The sequence below is a fragment of the Colletes gigas genome, unplaced genomic scaffold (assembly GCF_013123115.1).
Source record: "Colletes gigas isolate AHSC1104 unplaced genomic scaffold, ASM1312311v1 Colletes_gigas_Sc00025, whole genome shotgun sequence".
In the NCBI taxonomy this organism is placed as follows: domain Eukaryota; kingdom Metazoa; phylum Arthropoda; class Insecta; order Hymenoptera; family Colletidae; genus Colletes; species Colletes gigas.
Genome location: NW_025106654.1, coordinates 990,900 through 1,005,256, shown reverse-complemented (window position 1 = coordinate 1,005,256; position 14,357 = coordinate 990,900).

Below are 14,357 nucleotides of genomic sequence, written 5' to 3'. Positions count from 1 at the left end.
TTGCGTGTCCGGTGCCGATGCAGTCATAAACAAGGGGCCATTAATTTAGCCACGAAGAATGCCCAATATCCTTCGAATGCTTTTGCGGCGATCCACCGATAGGCAGCTAACGCGCGGATAAAATAAGTTTAGGGGCGTGAAATTGGCAGTAATTTTACAAGCCATAACGATCTACTAAATCTGTAAAATAATTAAGGGCGCAGATGTTCCCGCCGGAGCACCAGACACCGACGTATCCTCTTCCCCCGCCGTCGCTACTGCCAAGACGCCCTTTGCGTTCCACCCGTTCCCGTTTCGTCCGCTTAGTTATTTTTTCAAACACCCTGGACCGCCGTTACTACGTTTCGACGACGAAATTTTCAAAGCACGATGCTTCCATCGATCATAATTCGCTAATAAAATTGATCAAACTCGCGTCTCGATACCGGTGCTTCCAGATAATAGATAAACATTGGTTAGAATTACATGCCAGTCGCCGAAAGGGATCCCGAACGGATACCTAATTTTCACAGCCTGTCACCCTGTCGTAACCCCTTAATCCTCTCGGTGCCAAGATTTGTACGACCATAGGCGTTTCGCCGTGGCTCGTTGCTCCGATCGACCGTACGCACACACGCCAAGGGTTAAGGTTTCGTTTCGTATGTTCAAATATACATTATAAGTTAATGTATGAGAGATTGCTTTAGCCGCTCGAGGTTGTCCGTTTAGTATACCGGTTTCAGACGTACTCACCTGTACGGGGGGGGATTTGAAACGTTCGTAATTTTAACTCCGACTTCCAACTATTGCTCCCCGCGTATTACGGGACGAGCCGTATCCGGTTTTGCGAAACGCTCGTTCGAAGAATATAATTTTAGATGAAAAAGAAGAAACGAGACGATCACGCCTTCCGCGTTCCTGGACGATCGTAATCGCGTAATCACGATCCTTGGCCATGCGACAACCCGACATCGGTCTTCGAGTCCCGGTGACAAGATTTATGTCGTTTTAATATCAGAGTATTCGCGGCGATTATCCCGGTTAAACGGCCCGACCTGTTTTATTAATACTTGCGAGGTTAAATAAATAAATTTAAATTAACACGCGTACATTATTTTGTACGATTTTTATTTTATTATCGAAATGTATGTTTCGCGTTAAATGGAAATATTCGTCGTGCAATATTATTGCACCTGACCTTAATTGACAACAATCTTCGGTACACGTTTAGTCTAAGTGGGTAACACCCCGAGGGTAGAAATTAGGGTTCGTTGCTCGTGGCTCGAAGCTTTCGCTTCTCGTGTCCTTAATAGAACATGTACTCGTACGTTCTGGACATTTCCCGATAAAATAAAAATTGGTTCTTGAGGACTGAGGTGTAGCGCTCCGACATAGAACAGGGACCATTTCATCTACCATTTATGGTAAACGCTTCAAGGATGCAATGGAAAGGAGGTCGCTGCGTCCTAAGGCAAACCTGATCTGCGTTAGCAGTTTCGTAGATGCATTCTAGCGTTCGTTCGAAAAATGCATTGTTACAATTTTGAATGGAAACATAAAAATTGAGAGGTGTTTGGAATTATACGTAGCAGCGTGCAATGGCGGTACAAATTTGTGAAAAAATCTCATCGATGGTTCAGAGGGTGGAGGACTAAACGGGAATAGCGGGACCGAGGGTACCGCGACCTCAGAGCTGCGAGCAAACTGTCGCCATCGGTTTTCCAAGGTCCCTGTGCAGGCGAAAACCGGTCACGGTTTCCGGCGCGGTATTTTAATCGCGCGCCACCAGCCTCTCTATCGCTTACGTATCGGTGCTTACCGATCTTTTCCACGTTGTTGAAGGAGGGGGAAGGGAAGGTGGCCGGGCGGTTCTCGGTCGGTTTTTTCGCAACACGCGCCGTATTATTAATGGTGTCACGTATATGCCGGCGCGTACACACCGTCTCATCATGGACAGTAACCCAAGGCACAGGTAGATGGCAAGATTCCGCGGGAGTAGCATTCTTTCCGCTGATAAGAAACGAGGATACGAAATTACGGTGGTCGCGGCGAATTTAATAAAGCCCGAATTAATGTACCGCTGTTAGCTAAGAAGGTTGTTTTCCTCCGCGGTGCCGCTGCTGGCTGCATCCGATCCGCTTTCTCTCCCCCGAATAAAAACTCCAAGGGGATGTGCACGGGGCACCGTTAAATTACGCAATATCCCGTATTATTATACGCACGACCCCGATACACGCGAAGAAAAGGTTATTAGCTAAAAGCGGTGTATTAATTCGAACCTTATCGGCGCATGAAACATGGCCGCGCGTGACCGCCATGCAAAACGCCGCTGCGTTGTCACGCGATATCGCGACGAATTTATTTCACCTTTCTACGATCGTAACTTCTCTCTTTTCTCCAGATACTGGCTCGAAAAATGAACGATCGAAAATGCATTATTAGAATTCACAAGAAACGAATCTCGTACGATCCGAACGAGATCGAGTCCATCCGCTCTGTGAGATTCTTCGAGCGTGGCTTGAGTTCGGGGCGGTCGGGAATCTTCATTTTTCCAAGCTCGGCCCGCGAAAGCGTACAATTAGCCAAAGGACGACCACACGCGAGCCTCGTAAAAGCAACTGAGGCCCAGCGCGCGTTCCCGTGGCAATCAGCGCGTTTCTTCGCGCGACAATTAAGCGCGGAAGGACCAACGGGTGGACAAAGACGAGCTCCGGGGAGGACAAGCAGCAAAAACCTAGCGGCTAACGATTCCTGGCTACCACACCTTAATGTCAGCGCTCGTAAATTCGGCTCGTTCTATTCTCGGATCCTCGAACGCCGGACCGACCCCGGCCGGACGATTCTCTTCGACTTTATTTTCTAATTGTTGCTACAAGCAAGTTTCTTTAAGCTTTCGTGGTCCAAATTCTGCGTTAAACGTTGAAAAGATAGTTCACTGTGCCGGAGGCTATCGTTTTCTCGGAAATAATTAACGAACCGCGATAAAGTGTCTTCCGTAGGATGAAACGTCGTTCTGTGCGTTCCATGAAGGGACACGTTCATGAGGAGGCGGCGACGTCCAACGCTCGGGCGAAATGGCTTATTAGCGCGGTCGGTTTTCAGGCCTCGCGAGAAAGAGGACAACAAGTTCGAGAAATTATTAGTCGTCAGTTGTTAGTCCTCGAACGATGACGACGCCAATCGGCGACTCCTAGCCTGATTGTGCATCTGTCGGCTGATGAACGTACACGGGACGGACGTTGAACCGTTCGCCATTCCATTGACTGATGCGAGCCACTCTGCTATGGTGATTCGAACATCCAGAAACTATGCAGAACGGGAATAAACGACCAGGGACGCGAGACCGATTCGACGCGCTGGACATTCTCCAAACGTTTTGCAATCTCCCGTTATTATCTAGAAATAAATAAACTACGAAGATTATAGATATCGGAAATTTTTCTAGAGCGTTTCGTAGATAACAACGCTTTGGTTTTTAAGGCGTATTGGCAAATGAAAAATTGCGGATACGAATTTCCAGGATCCGGGGTTCAACGATCGAAGTCAGCGAAGTTAAAAACCCGTTCAGTCGATGGCTGCCGATTTACGGTACCGGGCCGAAGATTGCTTATTAAGGAGCCACGCAAAGCTATGAAATAGAAAGGCCAGTGACAATTTGATAGATTGAGCTTTTTGTCGAGCGAGTCGTCGTTAGGGCTGGCACCAGCGAAATTATTGGGTTTTTTGTTCGACGACCGGTCGAATAACTAATAACGAGGCGCATGCCTTCTTGCTCGATGGTAGACGCTGTCGCTGGTCGGCGACGCTCCCATAGAAACTCTCCGACACCGGCAAATTAGGTTCCCACCGAGCAAACTTCAACGAATCTGGCTTTGAAAAATACGGAAAGAGGATCGCGGTTCGCCCTGAACCATCCAACGTTCGATTCACGCTCGTTATTATTTGTTAAATATATTTTAATTCAATAGATTGTGCTGTATTTGAAGCTTCCAGAGCGTATTTGTCGAGTCACTGCTTGTCTGCTCGTCTCTTCAATTACCAAAACACGCAAGAAGTTATATATTCTATCTTGAAGGGATCCAAGAAGAAAACTATAGAACTACAGAATATTAAGAAAATTCTGACGGGACCGGAATTTAATATAACTTGAAAACACACCCGATAATAGTACTTTATTATCCATTAAGCTACTCCGAGGGAAAAGGATGAGCGGCCGAAAAATCGAGCAAAACAATACCTTGCCTCCTGGAACGTCGATTAATTGTAAAACACGAAATCGATCTCGTAAATGACAGGCTTTCGGATTAATTATATTTCGATGGACCGCTCTCGTCCAAGTTTCATTTGCTCTCGATCGCGACCGTAATTGAAAGTCAAAAGGGGGTGGCTGTACCGGGGGTTTCGTTTAACGGTGGTCACGGCGAATATCGTGGCTTAGAATCGCGTGCAGATATAATCGATATCGCGGTTTAATTAATTTCGTGAAAAAGCTCGTTCGATCGCGCACTACTCGAAACGCGTTTCGTGCGATCGATCGTAACCTTTCCAGCCGAAGTATGCGTCTAATAGGCACGCATAATCTTTCACTCGGTTACCGTGTACTCGCAACGGCCGCCTTTAATCGACGCGTTTCTCCCTCGAGTCTAATTTGCCATTGATTTACGGCCGATTGCTTCTTATCCTGCGTGGTATCGTTCGAAACTGTAACAATTACGCACCGAACGTGTCTTTGATTCACTTGCATCGGCCGCATACCAACGTCGCCATTGTTCCCGGTACTTTTATCGACGAAATCGCTTCGTCTTTGTCTCCGTCGGTGCAACCTTTGCTCGAATATCGTGTACAACGGTTTGGAATTCGGGATCGTTGCCTCGGGAACAGGGACATTGCACCAACTCGCGCGTACAAATGGAATTTAATGCTGAATGTCGTTCAAAATAGTGGACCTTGCTAACTTAGATTCAGAACAAACTACAGCAAAAGTTGCCTCGTCTCTTAGAGATTACAAAGACTCCAAGAGCACCGTGGTCGAAGATTTCGTTCGATTAACTTGCATCGAGGACGCGAAACGGAGGTCGCGGTAGAAGCGTCGTAGGATGCATTTATCCCGATCTCTCGCTTCCACTCGATTTTCTCGCGTCCGTGCGTTTACGATCGATCCTTCGTCTTTTATTTTTCACAATAATCCATTTACCCGCGTCTTTGCGTACGGTGTTTATCCGCGCCGCAGTCGTTCATTAGCGAGCACCGTGTAAGACGAGTCGCGCTCCACAAGGGCCGTTCGATTCCGTTCGCGTGAAACGCGTACATTAACGGGTTTACGAACAAATCGCTCGTTCCTCGAAACCCTCCGTTAACCGTTTTCATTTTACTCGTCTTCAATTTGCCCCCTGTACTTGCGCGCCCTTAAATTTTATCCGCGAACTCGCAGCTGCGTTTCGTCATTCCCCTCCACCTCTGCGAGTTCTCGACTTTGCCGGCCGGAATATTTTTACTTTTCACCGTTCTCGAATTCGACGATGGAACGCCCCTGTCATTAACGCTGTTCGCTGCCAACCGCGAGTTAACTCGTCACTGACTATTTGTCGCTGGAAGCGGAAGAAACATCAATGCGAAAATTAAATTTTAACGTCGTTTTAAACTGCTATTGATTAACTCGAAGTAATAGGTAACAGGATAGCTCGATTCTTGGATGAAAAAGAATTCGAATTTGACGAGCCACGCGCGCTGAAAATTTACGCTTAAGAACACAATACTTTCCCGATCGATGATCACGGCTTGCTACACTGTTGATCGTCGAATTTCCATACTTGTACCTCGAACAGCACTCAAATTACACGCTCGCGAACGGTGTTAAATTCGTAAGTAGCGCTAACGTTCACGGCGATTTTTTTTTACGGCTTCGCACCTTTTAATAACTCGCGGCGTAACAATTGTCGAATTACCGGGACACCGACGTACCGAAAAGGGAGACCGAATTGGCTCCGAAGATAACAGAATCGCGCGTCCTCGGAATAAAATTTCCTGGATAGAGTCCCGTTCCCTCGAGTGCTTTTTAAATGCTCGAACGAATCCAGAAATCTACATATTTGGATTCGCCGATCGGGCTCCCGGAGTCTCGTCGTTTAATTGCCGCTTAAATTCACATTACACGATGTCAATTACGATTTCACGGACAGTGGCATGCACCGAAAGGAATCCCGGCTACCGGTCGCGTCCGTGAAAGTCGGCTAATAAAAGAGAAAAAATCATTAACTAATCATTAACTGTAACCATTTACCGGGCGTACGGGAGAGATTCAAAGAGGGACCGACGCGGTGACGAGGCACCGACGACCGGTGACCAACGGCTAATGACGATGACTTTTTGTCGTGTAGCATTTTTTTTTTTATATTTTTTTTTTTCTCTCCGCCGACCAAAGCCACTTTTCACTGCACGCCTCGACCGAGAAAGCGCCTTCGTCCCAAGCGCAATCTCTAATTACGGTTATTACGAAAATATTTCTTCGGGGCCGATCGGTACTTCCGTATTTTTTTGCCCACTGGATTACGACCGTCTTCTAGTTGTGCCGCGACGCTGGTTATGTTCGTCGTTCTTTTATTTCCCCACGTCGTCCACGGAACATCGAATCGACGCGGCGCGATCAAAACGGGCCAAGCAAATTTTGCGATACCATTTTTGACCGGGCTTCTCCTCGCGTCGCGCCATCGTTGCTTTCAGAAATGGACAAATTGCGTCTTAAAAATCTATACGATTCATGGAAATTAAGTTTCCATATCAAAAATCATCAAGAGCAACAAGACAAAAAAGGGGGCAGGTGCTGAAATTTTACGGTAAAAAGAACATTTTAAATCGTTCTGAAAAAACTATTTTTGGTTGCGGGGGTCAATTACAATCATTTTTGGTGAATATACATACCACCGAAATCCTACGTACTTTCGAGAAAAAAATTCCTTACCGAAAATGTTTCCCCGGAATTTCATGTACATATATGTTTAAAAAATCATAACTTCTGAACGGTTTGGAGGATTTCAATGTTTCAAAATGGGAACAACGCATATTTTGATGCAGAATATGTAGAAATTCTATGAATGTGACATAAAAATAGTAATGGGGTTCCAGAGCTCCAGAAATATGGACCGAAAAAATACATTGGACGTAACATGGGATTCGTACAGTTACTTAGTTTTTACGTCACTCGTTAAAAATAAAACATATACAATTAAAAAATATATTATGCAGTAAAATCTCGACAAAATTATTTCTATAAACACGTAATGAGAAACGGAGACGTAGGAGAACCAGAAAAACACGCTTCCAGCACTTGTCGCGGCAGTTGGACGTGTTTAGTTAATCGTACGCCTCATAGTTTATCGCCCTACGTAAGCTACATGTGATTGATGATAATGATCCGGGGAAAAAAATCCGCGAAATTATCGTAGCAGCACGCGGATGCAATAATGCGATTAATTGGATCGCAAGAGCCGTAATGAGATAAAGGCCTCGCATTGTAAAACACGGCCGATCTATCCGTACGGTCTAAGTGGAACATAAAAGTTAATTAATTCCAAAGGGGGTGAGCACTCGATCGAGCCATTTATTATTCTAAATAAGATTGTAAGGTCAGACGCTAATCTACTCGGGCGGTTTTTCGCTCGAACGATACCGGTCTCGCGAGAAGATCGAATAATTTAATTCCACGTTATTTTTGTATCTTTCTAACTAAATTCAAAGAAGCACCTAGTCTTTAGGGGTAGCTGAATATTTGCGACGACCCTGTCCTGCTCACGTGCAGTGGGCTTATCTTCCAGTCTCGTTGGGCGAACTATAGCCAGGAAGCATAGTAGGCGTTCTTGCTCGTACGGGTTCGAAACCCTTAACGATTCCGTGCAACGCGGCGGATCGACGTCGAGATCTCGCCGATGCTAGGGGACTGCAGTTTAAAAGGGTGATTCTTTCGCGCGGCTCGAAAAACGAGTAAAAGTAGAAACGAAGTAATTAGCGTTTCGAAAGTTTCCGGGTCGGGACTGTCGTATCGCGCGCGAAGTAGAACGTCTAATTGCGCCGACGTTTAATTAGATCGTTCGCGCTCGCGGTCCCGGCGCTGCCCTTCGTATCAAACTTGGCCTGTCCTTAACGATACGGATCAGCCTTAATTCACCGCCCTCGTCTGGCGGCATTAATCTCGCTTCTGCGGCCGCCGCGCCGCGGAACGATGGCTAAAATTACCGCGCTCCGTTAATTTAGCGCACCAAAGCCACGCACGCGCTCCTATATGCGCCTGTATATATATAGCAGCATTGATTGTTTCGCGCGCCCACGATTGTTCCCTTTCGCAATCGCGATCGAGGGATCGTGCGACGCCTCGTTGCCTTTCCACGGATCGAGGGAAACCGATTTCAGAGGCTATTCTGGTCCAAACGTCCACTTTGTATATACTATTCGGAATTGAAGCGAAACGTATATATTTAAGTGCAGACAATTTTTTTTTTTAAATTGTGCAAGATAGGTTTCGGTGGATCCTATATTTAAGGGTTAACTGCAAGCTTAAGAAGTAGGCTAGTCCGTAGCGTAACCGGCGTTTCTCTGTCGATACTTATTTGGTATTTGTTACGAAGCAAGGCGGAGGGTCGTAAAATCGACGTACGTTCGCGTTTTAGAAATTAGATTGTTTGCTCGCAGTGGCGCGCAACGAAGGTAGCATTTTCTAACTTCAACCGTACAATTTGTCAGATCCGCGCGCTTTACGAGCCCCAGGATGAACGAGATTGTTTCCAGAGAACCGACGGAATTTTCGTTACACGTATTTATCGCCACCCGCTTCTGTTTAATCCGGCCGTTTAAGGGCTGTAAACAATTGTTCTCAGCCGCATTCTACGCGCTGTTAAAAATTCCACCCTACAAACGCGAAGCCCCATCAGTGTACAAAGTAACGAAGTCGAGTAAGAAGAAAATGTTATAAAATTTTTGCAATAAATACCGTAATTATAGGGGTTAATTTGCAACGGTGGTCATGATTTTTGTTTTAAATATTTACCGCTCAGAAATAATAGTATTTTGCGAAAATTCGCTGTCGCTCGGTTGGTTTCTTGGGGGATTTCGTTCCTCACGTGGGCAGCCGGACATAAATTATTCTTCGGCTTGTCAAAGCAGCGCATTTAATTGTGACAACGAGATTGATCGCTGCCGCGACTGGTCGGCCCGTGCGCGCCATTAATATCGCGGGACACGATTTACGCGTCGGGATAATGCATAATCGAGAAACAAAAGTGAGCGCATTGAATACGCCCGGGACGCCCGGCGTTATTAAGTATTATATTTAAATCATTTGTTGGCGGCAGCATCGGTGCTAACGAGGGGCCGCGACAGCGGCTTAACGACCCGAGCGAACTCACGCCCACGCGTTTTTATCGTCCCGCGACGAGGATCGTTTCGATCTTGACGAACGACCGCGTTTCTCGCCGCGGCCTTCCACGAACACCGGCGCCGTTGTCACAAAACTGTAAATTGAATATCGATCGGCCGCGGGGTTTCTGTGTCATGTCGTCGACCATTAAACACCCCCCTGCTGTTTCCACCCTTGTGTTTCCGCGGCTCGAAAATTAGTTTCGTGGCCGACGCGGTCGCCGATCGAACCTCGTCGATCGACCTTCGATGCTCTTCGAGGAACTCTTCGTGTCACGCTTCGGTTAAATTCTGCGACAGGGTTGTTTCTGTCAATAACGACCGTAGCTTCTGATAATTCCGTCGACAGTGAATTTCTATTTTTCAGAGGCTACGACGAATCCTCCAAGTTAAATAATTCCTCGAACGGTTCGAAGGAGATTTCACACGCAATTAGCGGGCGCCGCAAAATATCGCCGATCACGTGTCAGAAAATTACACGTTGTACCAGCGAGTGAAAAATTACAAGACCGCTCTGGCCACGTTCTTGAAGAACGACCAGTTTCCACGCAGGTGACAGCGACGCGACAGGAATTTTAATAACGACACCATAACCGACGCGCGTCTCGGTGCCTCTTTATTCCTGATCGGCGTAGACAGCCCCCATTATCGATCGCTAGATCGCGTTCGATGCAACGCTTTAATCCTGTCCATTTACAATTCCTCCTGACAACTTAATCTAACGCTGGACGTCGTAGTTTCGCGCGACATCGACGTTCCACCTGATAAACATACTCCATCAACGGAGACAGTCGGGGAAGCTAACGCGTGTTCCGTGGCTCGTCGGAAGAAACCGATCTTTCGTGTTACGATGCGAATTTCACCGGTGTCACTTGCACCCATCACGATGGAATTGATTAACAGCCGAACTATGATTGATCTTGATGATGGTTCTTTGAATATCTCGACACCTTTTACTCAACGATGTCTATTTAAATCTCTGTGTCGCGAGAGGACTGTTCATAATTTACCCAATTCGAGGCAACGATAGAAAGGAACATTTTAAATTAATTTTTTAAAAATATTTCAAGTTTCACAGGTCTCTGTGCTAGTTAAGGGTCAAGGAACCCCAGCTGCATCCACGCTGAGCACAAGTATAAAATCTGAAGTAGATGAGTCAGACAATCTCCGAATCATCCGCGTTAATCCATTACCCAGATCACGATCCGCGCTGAGCGAACCATTTATCCTCCTCGCGATTTAAATTCTACGAGCAAACGGAGTATTTAATGGTTGCCAGCTTCTTGCAAAAATAGTGACGAGGTGAAAAAATTCTCGTCGTTTCGATACTGAATTTTCCAAGTAGTATAAACCACCAAATTACAATTGCAGTCGATTATATACGTAATCTATGATAGAATGGGTTGAATTAGTAAGTTTGTTCGTCAGATTGTTCGTTAGGGTGAATTAAATTACTTGGAACAGTCGAGGAAGACGATTTTAGCGTTTTCGAAACGTCTTACCGTGCATATCGTCGGAGTCTGTCCGTGAATCTTGCTGGAGTCGAAGAAATCCGGAGGCTTGGGCATCTCCGAGTGCGCCCTGGACGATAAAGGCGACGAAGCGGGGATGCTGCTGGCGTTCGACACATGAGTTGTAGGCAACGGCGCGCCCAGAGGGAGGTCCGGCCGAAAGAAGCACATTGGCCACTGTAACATAAATCGAAACACGTTATTTTGATAAAAAACTAGCCTATCGTAATTAAATCGTATTAAACGAACAAGGGCTTAAGGCCAGTATCGTCTGCCCAGCGATCGACGAGCCTAATTCGTCGAGCGTGAAATAAAAACTACCTCTCACACGACTGTCCTCCGACGCTTTATCGCTCAGATAAAGATCGAGGTTATCGGTACCCTTTGACACGATCGTGGGTTTTTCCACGCGTTGGAGGACCGTTCGTCCGTTGTCGATCGGAGAAAAAAAAGATCCACGGGCGTCTCTGGACGCAGATAAAGCTTGGATCGCGGGAGGGAGAGCCAGACATTAGTGTCGCCGAGTGAATATGAACCTCTCTAAGATAGATGACACAAGCCCCTGACCCCGTAAGAAGCGCACTCCCTTCGAGGTCGTCGCGCGTGTGGTCCATTGTAAGTGTTCTTATAGAGGAGCCCGCCAAGAGGATGAAAAGAAGCAACGGCGTGTTCCGTTCACCGTGGTACGTAAAGACCTTTTGATCGTCCTGCTGGATCGGACGACACGAATTCCGCGCGATTATTCCGCTGATGCGTCCCGACAAAACGCCTGGGCTTCGGTGCCCGATGCGATCGCCTCGCGATACAACTCCAACGGGGGGACGCATTAACCCCTTCTCGACGCCATGGCGCGTCGTGGATCTCTTCCGGTGCTTTATTTAAAGAAAACCTTTGCGCTTGTTCGAAGGGATATCCGAAACTGTCGAGTTTACCATCTACGACGGGCTGGGCAGAAAATATTTTCATACCTCCCGTCATTCGGCTGTAATAACAAACTGAAAAACTCTCGAATCGTAGAAGATGAGAACGAATTTCTTTGGAAGATGAGACTTTGTTCGAAGAGAGCTGTACCCCCGCGTTTCGTAGATCGAAGTGCATGGAGCCCGTCGCTGGAGGATAGTACGAATCCGTCCGGGCCATGAGGATCTTACGTCACGTAGTGCCGTAATATCGCGTGTTTCGGTTATTTTCGAGCACGGAGATAGAGGAAGCTCGATTGGTCACGACACACGGTGGATAGTTAGCAGCCGGGGTGGGGAGCGAGGGGCCACGGTTTCGGGGTGGTCTGGCGAATGTCTCTTGTCGTTGGCTCGCGGGAGTTAACGCCAAAACCGAAATAACAAACTCCTAAACTCCGTGAGTTAACGCCGCACCGATTTCGACGCTCTGTTACTTTCTATTTATCGCCGCCATTCTGTACACCGAGCGAACGGTTCGCCGTAAACAGTGCCCGCGTAACGGAAATCGTTTCGCCCGACCTTGCTGAAAATGTATCAACGAAGAACGCCCGTTGGACCGTTTCTAACCGGTGTCCCAGTTTCTCGCTTTTTCTCCGAACGTACCGACAGTTTTTAGAATTACGGTCCTGGGGCGCACCGAGCGCAACGCAGACAAAAATAAGTCGTAAACGTACAATAAAATTTATTCGTACGGCGAAGAGAACGTTTCGAGAAAATCGATGATCGAAGACGGACGCGCATTTTTCCAAGAAAATATTATCCCTGATTTTGCGAACACTACGACCATGGAACGAACCCGGCAATTATTTAATTATTTGTACGAAACGATCGCCTCGCCTTTCAAAACATTTGGCGATAGGTCCAGGTTGGGCCTGGAGTAAATCCGACACGAGGCGCCAAATATTTTGCACAAGTTCCCTCGTGCACATAAACGAACGAGTAATTAAATCTGAATATTTGTTTGTGGAATAATAAATTATCGACTATGATGTACTTACAATTTTTTGACGATCGTCCAAGGCTTCAGCGAATAATTATAGATTACTACGGCCTATTCTCAAATTAATATATTGTAGTATGAATCGATTCGAGCAAGTTGCGTCGCCAATATCAGGATACGGCACGTGTAATATCGACGGCCTATTTTTGTACGAGTTAGGGGAAACGTGGCGCGGGATTTTTCAAATTCCATCCCCGCGAGTCACCGGGAACAGTCAGCTGTACCCAAAGTAGACGCTTCGCGTGGATCTTATCGGGTCGAAGAAAAATATTTGCCTTGTAATTAATCACCGAGCCCCTCTGCGACGATCTGACGAAAGGATTGCGATCATAATCGTGATCTACGAACAGGGTGAGGGGTTATTTCTTCGCTACCGAAAATAGCAAACGACCGCTTAATTCTTCTGGATACGCTTTTTTCACAAACACCAAATGTTTTCTATCTGACCCTTTGGTTCCCAAATTATCAAAAAGTCGCGATACTTTCTAGATCGTTGAAACACAAAATTCGCGGAACAGAGATATTTTTTATTCCAGGTTAATGATAAACAGACCTTGTCTCTGCCGCAACGGGGACAGAAAAAAAAAAATAGGACGAAGATTGGCATCGATAAGAGCTGGTCGTTGCTTGCTCTTCAATTTGACCCGGAGGACCCACGCTTCGTAATCAGTAATCGTCGCTTAAGAATCATTAAACGGGCCCACGGCGTAATTACACGGCAGGACAGATTGCACGTTTCGAGGACGGTGTGATTATCGATTGCGATCGACGAAATTGATTCGCGAGGCCAAACGGGGATCGGAACGATCGGGTAACTGGATACGACGATGGAAATCGGGAACGAGACGTCTCGACAAAACTCGTACGCGTCTCTTTGAACGCGCAATTTAAATGGGGTAAATCTAAATTTAAAAAAGAAAAACCTTGACGACACCAGGACCTCAATTGCGAATGGAAATTAAGAAGTATCGGTTTCCACGTAGCCACGGGAAGCGACAGTGACGTGCCATCACGTCGTTAGGATCCCCCTAGCGAGGACTTTCGTAGAGGGTCGGTTACGCGTTTTACCGAACATTAGGTTCGCGACGATGCAATTCCGCGACAGGCATCAATTTCGAGGAGGACACGCCACCGTCGTCATGGCAGAGCTACGCCTAAAAGCGACGAGGTTCAGGCTCGTGTTCGACCCATGCAAATCCCGCTTGTACACGCTCATCTTTCGAGCAGCGGCACGAGGCGGACACCGAAACCTCGATCGATCCTCCTGCTCGATAATGTCACGGATACCTTGTCGCGGAGGTCGCTGGTATATTTTCCTCGTCGCGATCGCATGCCCGATATCACGAGTGATCTCTTCCCCCTGCGTTTCAGCCAGTCATTTGGCGGACTCTTATGCGAAATAAATACAGCTGGACGCTTAAACCGTGTTTGTTAACCAATTATCGATAGAACGATCTAGCTCGAGTCATCGCCTAGAAAACGTTCGTTTCTTTGTATTTAATC